Genomic DNA, 11749 nt, shown 5'->3' on the forward strand with positions numbered 1-11749 from the left:
GGGATATTGTAATTTAGTGATTGCATTAACGACGCCTGGGTGAAGAGAGGTGGGGGAGTCGGACGTGGGGGGGTGAAGTGAAAGGGAGGACTTGATTTAAAGAGAGGGGGAGGGAGTGTGTGTGTGTGTGTGTGTGTGTGTGTGCGTGCGTGCGTGCGTGTGTGCGTGCGTGCGTGCGTGTGTGTGCGTGCGTGCGTGCGTGCGTGCGTGCGTGCGTGCGTGCGTGCGTGCGTGCGTGCGTGCGTGCGTGCGTGCGTGCGTGCGTGCGTGCGTGTGTGTGTGTGGCGGGGTAGAAAGATGCAGAGAGAGACAGAGTAGAGAAAGGGGGGAGTGAGGGATAGGAGAGACATAGATCGGGGAAGCCTTTATTTAACATGCAGGATACCACTTGACTGTAGCCCTAGGTAGGAGTGAAACAGCGCTGAGCTGCTTCAGTGCTGCATCCAGCAGGAAAAGTGCAGAGGAAGGGTTTTCCATCTAATGGAAGCCATTAATTATCCTACACCCATATACTTTACAGTCATCACTATCTACAGTTAAAACCAATGGAAGGGAATAGCTCGAGCAGGAGATGTAGGTGCTTTTTTTCTGTCATACTGAGTCTCTCTACACACAATAAAATCCTCAGTGTCCATTTGTAACTCTGAGAGTGTACAAATGGAACCAAATTGACCTGTAAACACTCAGGCTTTTGCCGTGCATGTCTGTACACTGACAGTCCTGAGCTGTCGCCTGATATTATCAACAGACGAATGGGCAGGCAGGTCAAGGGTCAAGTCTAGCACCCTTGTTTTGACTCTCAGGCTCCATGCATGCTCTGGTTTCCTGGCCTCTAATCTGTGCTGGCTGCAACACGCAACAGTATGTGCATGTTTGAGCGTGTTTAAAGGAGAGAGAGAGAGAGAGAGAGAGAGAGAGAGAGACTGAGAGAGTATGGGTGTGTATGTGTATGTGTCATGTGAAAGTGGATGTAGGCCCTATATAAATACATACAGTGTGTGCGTGCGTGCGTGTACAAGCATGCACCCTCATGCATTGGCATCAAGCCTGCAAAGCCTAACGACTTTACCAGGGACTTCATTTCAATACAGCTGACATGTGGGAAATATAAAACTCTCCCTGTCTCTCCCGGGCCGTGACAGGTGGCATCCCGCAGAATCACAGAGAGAAATCTATCAAAATATTTATTTGGTGCAACGTGAAGAAGAAATCAATGCAATAACTACAGAGCACTTAATAGACTTCCATTAAAACTGTCTCTAAAGGCCACGGGTAGAAAAAAATGGCTGCTTTGCTCTGCTTTGCTTTGAGGCCCTCGCTGTTTCCACCAGGCAGCCCCTTCCTGGCTGAACATGAGCCAGTCCTGACAACTGCTTTATTTAAAGGACACCCGATATGCCTCAAACCCACCCCATCCGCCCTCCTTCAGCCAGAGACACACTGGTGGAGGGACAGGTGGAGGAAATAGGTGGAGGAAAGGGGGGGGGTCTGACGCCATGGGTAGCACGTCTCAATTCTGTCAACCATGGTCCACTACTGTCTGTCTGTGTCACATTCCTCTTGCCCTGAGACAGGGAAAGACTTGTGCATAGATTACACAGCCCCCTTCCTCCATGTCTCACTCAGCACTACAGCCACGGTCGAGTGGCACGGCAGAGGGGTTTAGTACTGAGCTGTCGGTAAAGTATAGTGCCAATGGTATGGGTTGTGTATCTGTCTGCCAGAACACAGACCAGGGCTTACAGTGATGGACGGCAGAACTTTAAAAGGCCAGGAGTAAGTGTGGCTCCTCCTCCCTAGCTTAACTATGCACTCTGTCTGTGTTTCTCTGTTCCCCTGAGTTGTCGTGAAACAGAAGCCATGCATGTGTGCATGTTGGAGCTGGTCAAAGTCTTAAGTGTCGAGGGCTGGATGGAAAGCGTTAACTAACCCTGCGACGACTGGCTGGAGAGGTTAGAATGCGCTGCAGCACAGGACTAAGGAGGAGAGATTTCCCTGGTGGCGTGTGTTAATTAGGCTAACGGCAGTGGGACATGCGGAAGCATGTCTTGACGGCTGACCTAGAGAGACAGGATTACCTTCTGCAGCTGCTCTCCTCCCTGCTTCCTCTCTTAATACTACCTTTATTAAAGGGACAGGTGACAATAAAGGGGAGTGGTATGCATTCATTTGGGCTTGGTCAGGGACCTATGTACCAGTGAATGGGGGGGGGGGGGGTGTCTTGGAGTCTTGTGGTAGAAATTACTCTTTGCCTCCCCTTCCCGCTCACTGTTTCATTGCTGTTGGCAATGGGGTGTGTCAAAACCAGAGGCAAAGAGCTATTTCGCAAGCCATAGACGTCAAGCAATAACAAAATGAGTATGGACTCATCATTTACCGACATTTTATTGAAAATCATAAGTCACTATGTTCCCCTAGAAACTGTTCCTTGTCTGGACAAGCTCGATAAGGACTGAGATGAGTAAAGGTAAAGTAAAGTAAACAGCAAAAGGACTCATTTCAACGGTGAGGGTGGGAGTGTGTATCTGATGAGATAGCATGTGAAAACGCATGAATACCCACACAATGTGTTTTCCTCAGTTGAAAGCATCTGCATTCATGGACACAGTTGAGTACTCAATGGTGAGAATGGACCAGTGAGTTCCTACATCGCTATTCTCACTGCTATTCCAACATACTATTATGGGCTTTCCTTTCAAATCCCAGCACTTACTATTGTCATGCGGGCAAGGCCATTCTTGTCGCTTCCTCTCATGCAAATAAACGCACACACACGCCCTTGCCCCCAGCGGACAACTGTGTGAACACCTGGCCTGGATCTAGAGGCCATTGACATTCCCGAGGCCTGGGAGCTCAAATCCCTCAGATTGGTCCACCTCTGAGGCTAATCAACATTTATCGTCACTTCCCACAAAGCCCGCCCACTCACTCATACAGCTGGAATTCCATGGATGTCTACGGACAAGTTAAGAGTTAAAATTATCTATGGAGTTATGTAGGAAAAGCTGTCAATTTTACTCTATGGCATAGTTTCCACGTGTCCAGCCTTGTTTGTCTACTAGAGGCCATGTGTTCACTTTATCCAGAAAGTTTGTTTGCCATCCCTGACCAATAGAAGAGATGCCATTTGCAGCATTTATGGTATTTTGCTGACTTGGGACATTTGCTCCCTCACAGCCCGTAGAGAAAGTCCCTGGATAAAGGGCTTTTCCCTTAAATCCCTGATAGCCTCGCCACTCCAAGGAGGACTTAGCTGGCCTGACCAGCAGGCTAGCCACCAGGGTGTAGTGACAGGGGTCTCAGGCTGGGGGCTTATGGCTAGTGCAGGGATCTCGGGGGAGGGGGATAGGTAAATATTTGGGCCAGCAGTTGTAGGCTTAGGGTGGGAGGGTGGGTCTGGTTGGAGCCAGGGTTAGAGCAGATTACGTCTGGGGGGGGATTCCAGAGGTTTTGAATGTGTAGTTGAAGACCATATCAGTGAAGGCTACATTGTGGATGCAGAGGTAGAATATCATGAATGGAGACAGTGAGCTCATGTGTGGGCGGTTACAGTTGGCTTCGGGCCCCACATATGCCACCCTACAGCTGCCCAAGTCTGTGTGTGTGTGTGTGTGTGTGTGTGTGTGTGTGTGTGTCTGTGTGTGTGTGTGTGTGTGTGTGTGTGTGTGTGTGTGTGTGTGTGTGTGTGTGTGTGTGTGTGTGTGTGTGTGTGTGTGTGTGTGCGCGCGTGTGCGTGTGTGTGTGTGTGTGTGTGTAATGCTGCATCCGGCAGAGAGGTCTGAGCAACAGTTACCTCCCAGGGCCATGCTCCCACACACAGCTGTTCACCATACAGTCAGCATGTCGCAGACCAACATGCACCTGTCTGTTCATGTGTGTGTGTTTGTAGAGAAATGAGAAGAGAGAATATTCTTTGTGCTTATTTTCAACAACAAAAAAACGCGACACCAAACGTTGTTTAGCTGAGTATCAGTCATTTTCATTGTGAGCAACGATGTATAAAGTAGGCTTCAATCTGTCAATGAGGATAGTCAGAGACAGCAATGGACCTATCCCTGAGAGCGTGTGAACAGAGCAACCTCCTAAAGCCCCCCCCCAATTCGCATTCACACCATTACTTCAGCCAGCTTGAATCCACCGCCTGTCTGCTGCCATCAATAATAAAGTTACATCCTCGCTCTCATAATGTCATCTTTTTCATTAGCACGTCAACTTGTTAATGGAAAGATGACACAGAGTGGGATCACCTATGCGGTTGACTGCCACGTTTGTGGGGGGGGGGGGGGGGGCATTCATTACCAGAGCCACAATGATGGATTTGACCTGGAAAATGCATGGGTTCAGTGCAGTAATGAAGTGCATGGCATGTGGGAGGAAGCATTTATTATCATTATTGGATATAATGAAAATCTCTGCACCCCCTGCTTAATTTATACTCCGCCGTACGACACGACGCAATGTGTTGTGAGCTTGTAGAGCGCTATTTTCGGCGAGCAACAAAGTATAAATCAGGCTTAATAGAGGGATTCTGCCAGTGGCGAGTGAATTAGTGTGTCAGAGTGCCCAGAGAACTGTAACCTTTTGAGGTGGCGACATTGTCCTAATGGTGTCAAGGTTGTGGCAATAGCCACACAGCTATTTATTTCAGGCACAAGACAGAGGGGCAGCCGTGTCAGTGTCAGACCACGTGTGGGATGATATACATCTGCCACGTGAGACCTCTCACACAACTTCGCAGACGACAACATTGGGATAGAAACTGAAATAGGATCAATAAATAATAAGTCAAAAATGTCATGTGAGTCCCTCAATCACCAGGCTGTTCATATTGTTATGGCAGCCATCGCTAGCTGCAAATTACCCACAGCGTTGGCTATGAATATTATTAGCATTCTCATTTTCCCAAGGAAAAAGCCTTATTACTGCAATCTAGGGGTATCTGTGTTCATTTCATACCTTCCCATGCGTTTCTGTGAGTAAACGCATGTGACAGTCCTCAGAATTGTGTCAAAGTAGACTGATTCATTTCCCCAAGTGACAAATAAGTTATGGCAAAACAAATTTGATTCTCTCCAGTCTCAAGCAAAAATAAATGAATAAACAAATAAATAAATAAGTAAGGCTGATGGATCAATGTGCCCAAGCATAGCACAGGTCAACTCACTGCAAATTGCAGCAGCACTTTCACAACTTTTTGTCTGCATATCAGAACTGACTATTTGCCACTTCTGTGACCTTTGGGTTAAGCTGAATCGTGTGCGGAGGCGTTAGATGGAGTACATTTGATGGATGGCAAGTCATGAGCAGTTTAAACTCACTTGAAAGTTACACTTTTTATGGGGCGACCCGATAGCCAATTGGTTAGGGCATGTACCACATGGGCTCAAATGCCTGCGGGTGGGTCCCCGTCCCCAATTCAATTCCCAACCAGACGGACTATTTGTTGCATGTCACTCCACTACTCAGTCTCTGTGTTTCCTGTCTCAGTCAAATAAAGGCTTAAAATATTATTGAAAAAGCTTTTCAATCAAACCAATAATAATAACTCTATGGAGAAGTTCAGTCAAAAAAATACAGATTATGAACAGCAAAACATCACATTTGACCCATAATAGTTTTAAATATCTATCTAAGCATTTCACAGATTTTGGCATAATTTTGGAGGGTGATAAATAATGTTCTCCTCATACGGTTCATAATTATATTCTTTCAAATAAGGCATAAACTAAAGAGTAAAGGCTTGTGAATAGTATATGGTTCAGTGTCCACATGTCATTTGGTGAGTATTGAAAATCTACACAGTCACAGGCAATTAAAGTGAATGCATTTCTATCATGGTGGCTCTTACAAAATTATTGGGTTGAGTTGGGGCTTCAGAGAAAAAGTCTAATGTAGATTGGAGGACAAGACCCATCTCGGCAGGATTGCACAGTCAGGTGACAAATGGTGCCCCAGGGCAGCCGAGAGACAGAAATGGCCTCTTAATCAATCAGGGGTCACCACAGAGGCTCAGTCCAGACTGCCCCCACCCATAGAGACGACCATCTGATAGAACACTCAATGCCAAGCCGAAAAGCACACAGCCATCCTTGTTACCACCCTGCTGCTGCTGCAATTCGCGTCATTCTTTCTGCTAAGATTGGCTTGATTGATATTACATTGCACAACTGTCCAAGTAAACCACTTTCCTCTTCTTTGTCATGATGGAAATGGAATTTAGAATTGGGAAGTGAATGCATTCAGTTTCGTGCCTTGAGACTGTATCCCATTTGCTTTTAATTCAAACCCTCCCCCTTTGATCAAAGGAACAAGGATGTTTCAGCCTTCATCAGTACGAGGGTCACTTTGTGTGAAGGTGTAAGGGGTGCAGCAGAAAACTGAACAGAGAAAGCCTTAAGGTAGTGACACACCAAGCCTATGTTGGGCCGTTAATACGTGTCTGTGGTCGAAAATCGGTTGTAGAATGTCCGGTATGTACACAGCCAGCCGTCGGTGGTAGTGAGTCATCTGCATTAGTTGCTAACCCGACCCTCAAGAACATTCGGTGTCGCACCGTCTATAACAGAGTGGGGTTCTGGTGGAGGGGAGTTGTCTGTGGACGTAAATCGGTTGTAGAATGTCCGGTATGTCCTCAGCCAAACGTCGGTGGTAGTAAGGCACCTGCATTAGTCGCTAACCCGATCCTCAAGAACATTCGGTGTCGCGCCGTCTATAACAGAGTGGGGTTGGGGTGGGCGTGTGTGTCTATGTGTGTATGAGGGAGGGAGGGAGACGCAAGAACGTCAATGTTGCAAATGAACAATACACTTTTAAAACCAAGCCAAAAGAGCCAATAGGGATCGGGCAAAGCGACGTCAGAGTTAAGAGTCGCCATTAACTCCGCCCACTTTCGATCTTACATGCTGACCAGTTTGACGCGCTGCTACTGTACATCACTCTGTAGTCCTATGCTTGCTGTCCAGCAAGCAGCAAGTGTAGACTGTGTACATTATCTTCTATCTCTAACTTGTCTGTCGCTCTAATTTAGCAATGGTACACCGTCGTACTGCATTGTCAGATGCAATAGCAAGTGTTCAGACGTTGGAGTTAAAATGCACACATTTCCAACCTGGAAGCAACACTATGGAGATCAGATGTCGGAGATATCAAAGAAACGTTGGCTTGGGTGTCAGCTGACGAAATAACATAACCTTCAACAACATTCCCAAACACATATAGGCTCTCTACCTGTGCTCAAACAAGCATGACAGCATATAAAAATCTGTTGTGCTGATCAGACAGAGTCTCACAGAGCAGAGCCCCGGCTAAGTGGCTACTGGCTAAGCTAGCAGTTTGAATGGGAAGTTTGCGGCCGTATTAGCTAAATCTGGCATTTAAAAAAAAAGAATTTCAATTAAATATCTTAAAAACAATGAGATTGAGCTAACAGCTAAGTTTTGTTTCTCTGTGTCCAGTCTGAGAAAAGTTGTCTAGCGTGGGTGGCTCACGGTGGCTGAGATAAACAGGGACTCTTGTCTGTCTGTCAGACGGACCCCAGGATTGAGATAACACTCGCGAAGTGAGAGAGAAATGTCCCACAATATGAATACATTTTGATATGTTTTATTTTGATGGTAACTGTTGTATAATCGCAACACTCGAGGGAGGGTGGCTTTATCATATTATTGGCACTGCTCACCAGTGTTGTATGTTGTTGTTTGCACATCAAGCTGGTTTATGAGAGACAACTTAGGTCCCGTTCACTTACTCAATGATTAATGAATGAATAATATAATAATACTTCGCTAATAATAATAATAATAATATAAATAATCAGTACTCAAGATGACTCTATATTTTATTTCGGTTACACAACTAAGCAACAAAACTTTGTTCTTTTCAGGTAAACCAGCTTATGAAATGAATGAAGTGACTGACTGGGCACCGTCATTACATCTGGGGCACAGATGTAATGACGTTTTTTCCAGGTAGCGTGCCTTTGCGTCCGCGTTCAGCTTCTCTCTGTATGGTATCTCTCTGTCACGCATTGCCCGGTCCATCTTCTGTCCTTTACCAATAAATCTGTTGTAGTGAATGCGTTCAGTGAGTAACTGTCAGTGTTGTTGTTACGAGCTGTTGTTATAGTGAGCATCTACCAGAGCTACGTCATTCTGGGCCAGGCCACGCCTTTTGCCCGATCCCTATACCATATTGTCAATTCTCAATTACTATCCCGAGCACATAGGAGACCACAAACATGTTTCAGTAGTGTGAAAATGCTCTGTTTGTTTGTTTTTGTCTCTTTCGGGCCGGGGATCTTTAGTTTACATTGCCGATTCCTGCAGACTACTGCCACCTCCTGGCATGGAGTTATGTCCTCTCAAGCAGGCAAACAACAGAGCCATCAGCCTAGCCTCGCATGGCCAGACTATATCACTGCGTGGATAAGAGTCTGGTGCTTCTATGAGGATGTTTTTTTCCCAAGGGGCGGGATAAAAAAAAAATCTCTGCACGCAATTGGTTAGACCTACAACCAACTACCAATTACAGTCTCCCATATTTGAATACTGGGCCCTGATTGGTCACCCCAGACTTCGGGATCAGGAAATGGATTCACAATGGAGCGGGGCCAGACCCGAATCGCTGAGGGCATTTTTTTGTTTTGCACTGGCAGATTCGTCTGGTCCCAGGGTACCATCAGCCGACCGTCTGTGCGCTGTGTAAACAGCGTGCACACAGCAACTTTTTAACACCTTTGCACCCAATGTCTGACCCGACTGATCTCCCGACATTAGTCTGACAGTCTGTAGTAGTCAGGGCAATTCAATTTGGTGTGTATGGGCCTTTAGATGTTCCTGCAAGACTGATGTTAGTCACACACCACTTCCTGTTGGTTGAAATACCAACTGGTGAAGTAAAATGGAGCTAGCACAGCTTAGTGAAGTCAAAGTTAATTCGCTAAAAACGTTCTCGCATTTATGTTGACTTTGTCAACTCACCACACTGTGCATGCAAATTTGAAATGATGAGACAGGGAACATGGTATTAATATCTCCCTCATCTGAACACAAAACCAGGCTAAAGACAGATTTATGCCCGCAAAAACAGATCCACGACACGTTCATGTTAGCTTGTGGATGTGTTATTTTTGGCAAACGACACCCTCGCGCAAAGGAGTATAAATTAAGCTTTAATACTCCAGCTCCCATCCTAGACCTTCAGACCATCTGTAGTGACATTTCAGGCAGTAAATTAGGGAGTGACGGTGTCCTTCTCCATGGCAGGCTCAGCCTAAAGGCCAAGCCCTCACATGCAACAGGCCCCACCCCTGCACATCCCCTGGGGTTAACCCACACACTGCAGGGGGCCCAAGGGAGCATAGCGGGCTATGGGACATGCACAGCCCTTCTGTCATCTGTCTATCCTACCCCCCATCCTACATGCATATCACTTGTCTCCCACCATCCATCTCTCCATCCTTTCTCCCTTTCTAACATCAATTCCTTCATCTGTCCATCTTGAAGTTATTCACTGACCTTTTTATTCACCCATCTGTTTCAGTACTATTACTACCATATTTGTATTAGTATACAGACTCAGCTATCCACCCACAACTCCCATATTCATACACAAACTGGGGCTTTCCAAACATTTTCCAAATATCCCCTTTAAATGACAGAGAACTGAATCTTTTCCGTTTTCTTTCCTTGTTCTTTTTCACCTCTAAATAAACTAGCTCCGCTTTTATAATCAGAAAGAAAAACAAAATCCTGCAGGTCTGTGAAGTATCTACAAACTGTTCTGTCTTTAGATGCAGTTAATAATGTGCTAAGTTTCACAAAACAGAATAAAAAGTGTCAAAGCTCATGGTTGTGTTTTCTTCCACTAAACGCTATTAAAGTGCCATCACATGGGCAAACACTAAACAGCCATTGCGCGGATGGGGGGACTAATGAATACACCCACCCACCTCTGGACATTCACTCATCCATATATCTGTCCATCCATCCCCACATTCAGTACCCATATGTGCCCAAAACTTTGACACATTGATTTATCCATCTCCCAAAATGATAGATGTGCCTGCTGATTCAGTCCTCACAGGACACAGAGTCAATAGACAGACGTAATGCATACAAAAGAGAGGAGAGGCTTCCTGGGGAGAAACGGCCATGCTCTGTCAAAAGGAGAGGTAGATAAATAAAAAATGGACAAAGGGACGTATAAGGTAGACATGCATATGAAAAACGAAAACCTGAGATTAAAAAAATAGAGAAGCGGGGGACACAGACAGACAGATAGAACTCAGATGGACAGGCAACCAGACGAGAAGCAGCAGGCGGTGCCAACACAGTTATCAGGCAGATCAGCAGCACAAAACTAGTGTTTCCTGTGAAAGCATTCAGATGCAGATCCCACATTTGCAACTCATAGTGTGAGAGGTGTCAGGAGTGTGTGCACGCGTGGGTGAGCTGTATCCTCACACATCTGTTGGATTGTCTTTCTAATGGGGTGCAAATGGACAACCATTGTGTCTTTGCAGCCCTGACTGGAATGACCTGACATGGACAATCAGGCCTATACTTTGCATGCATAAACACATGCATAGCCAGGACACTAGTAGATTACACAACAGAACACAATGTGGTGGTATGTCATCTAAAATGTCATTCAGTTTAGATTTATTTGCATGAGAAAAGATATGTTTACATTGCCAAAGCATCTCCAGTCCTGTCATTTGTGTCTCAAATCATATTTTATTTGCACACAAAAAAAACAGGAGCAGTAAGGAACAAAGCTAGATGTGATTTCATCTTACACGATCCTGATGTGGAAAAGACAAATCTGTGCAGGCGTGCACAGAAATGTAATGAAAGCTATCTCGATTAGGCCTACATGTTTTCACAATCTTTTTGATGTGCATGGTTGGATCTGTGCTAAAGCAGTGGATAAAACTGCAGATAACATATAACAATTCTAAATAGTGTGTTGGTTTTTTTTCTTTTACTAAGCAACAATTCTGAAGCTGCTGAAAAGATTTTACAAGGCACTCAGCTGAGTGGGGGATGGGGTTAAGAGAAGAGGGGCAACACAGGGTCACTCTGGAGAGGTGGGGGGGGGCATCCTTTTCTTTTCTCTCCAGGCAGTACGGAATAAAACGCTCTAGCGAGGGAGAGTTGCCAAAAGCCACAGCGAGAGAGAGAGGGGGAGGGAGAGAGAGAGGGGGAGGGAGAGAGAGAGGGGGAGGGAGAGAGAGAGAGGGGGAGAGAGGGAGGAGAGAGAGAGAGAGAGAGAGAGAGAGAGAGAGAGAGAGAGAGAGAGAGAGAGAGAGAGAGAGAGAGAGAGAGAGAGAGAGAGAAAAAAAGAGAAAAAGAGAGAGGGAGAGAGAGGGAGGGAGGGGGAGGGAGAGAGAGATGCATGGGGGAGGGACTGGAGCCAAAGGCAGCGGCTTATTGGTAGGCTGCAGAGGGCTCTCTTGATGGATTGACTCAGTATGGATCGAATTACACCATTTGCCGTGCATTAGTTTGTTTTTCTCTCTGGTAGAGAGAGAGAAAGAGACCCGGAGAGAAGTTGATCACTACGAAGACAATTTTGGATTTTACGGGAAAACAAAAGGATACATTATATCAATTCAAATGAGGTGAGTTTTCGTTGCTTTGTTGCACCATAATGAACAGTTCCAGGGAAACTATACAGGACTGAGAGAGAGGTAACAGATTTCTCTGAACCACGTCGCTTGGCTTTACTACTATGTACACAAGAGTAA

This window comes from Gymnoscopelus braueri, assembly GCF_963280865.1.
Source record: "Gymnoscopelus braueri genome assembly, chromosome: 1".
Lineage (NCBI taxonomy): Eukaryota > Metazoa > Chordata > Actinopteri > Myctophiformes > Myctophidae > Gymnoscopelus > Gymnoscopelus braueri.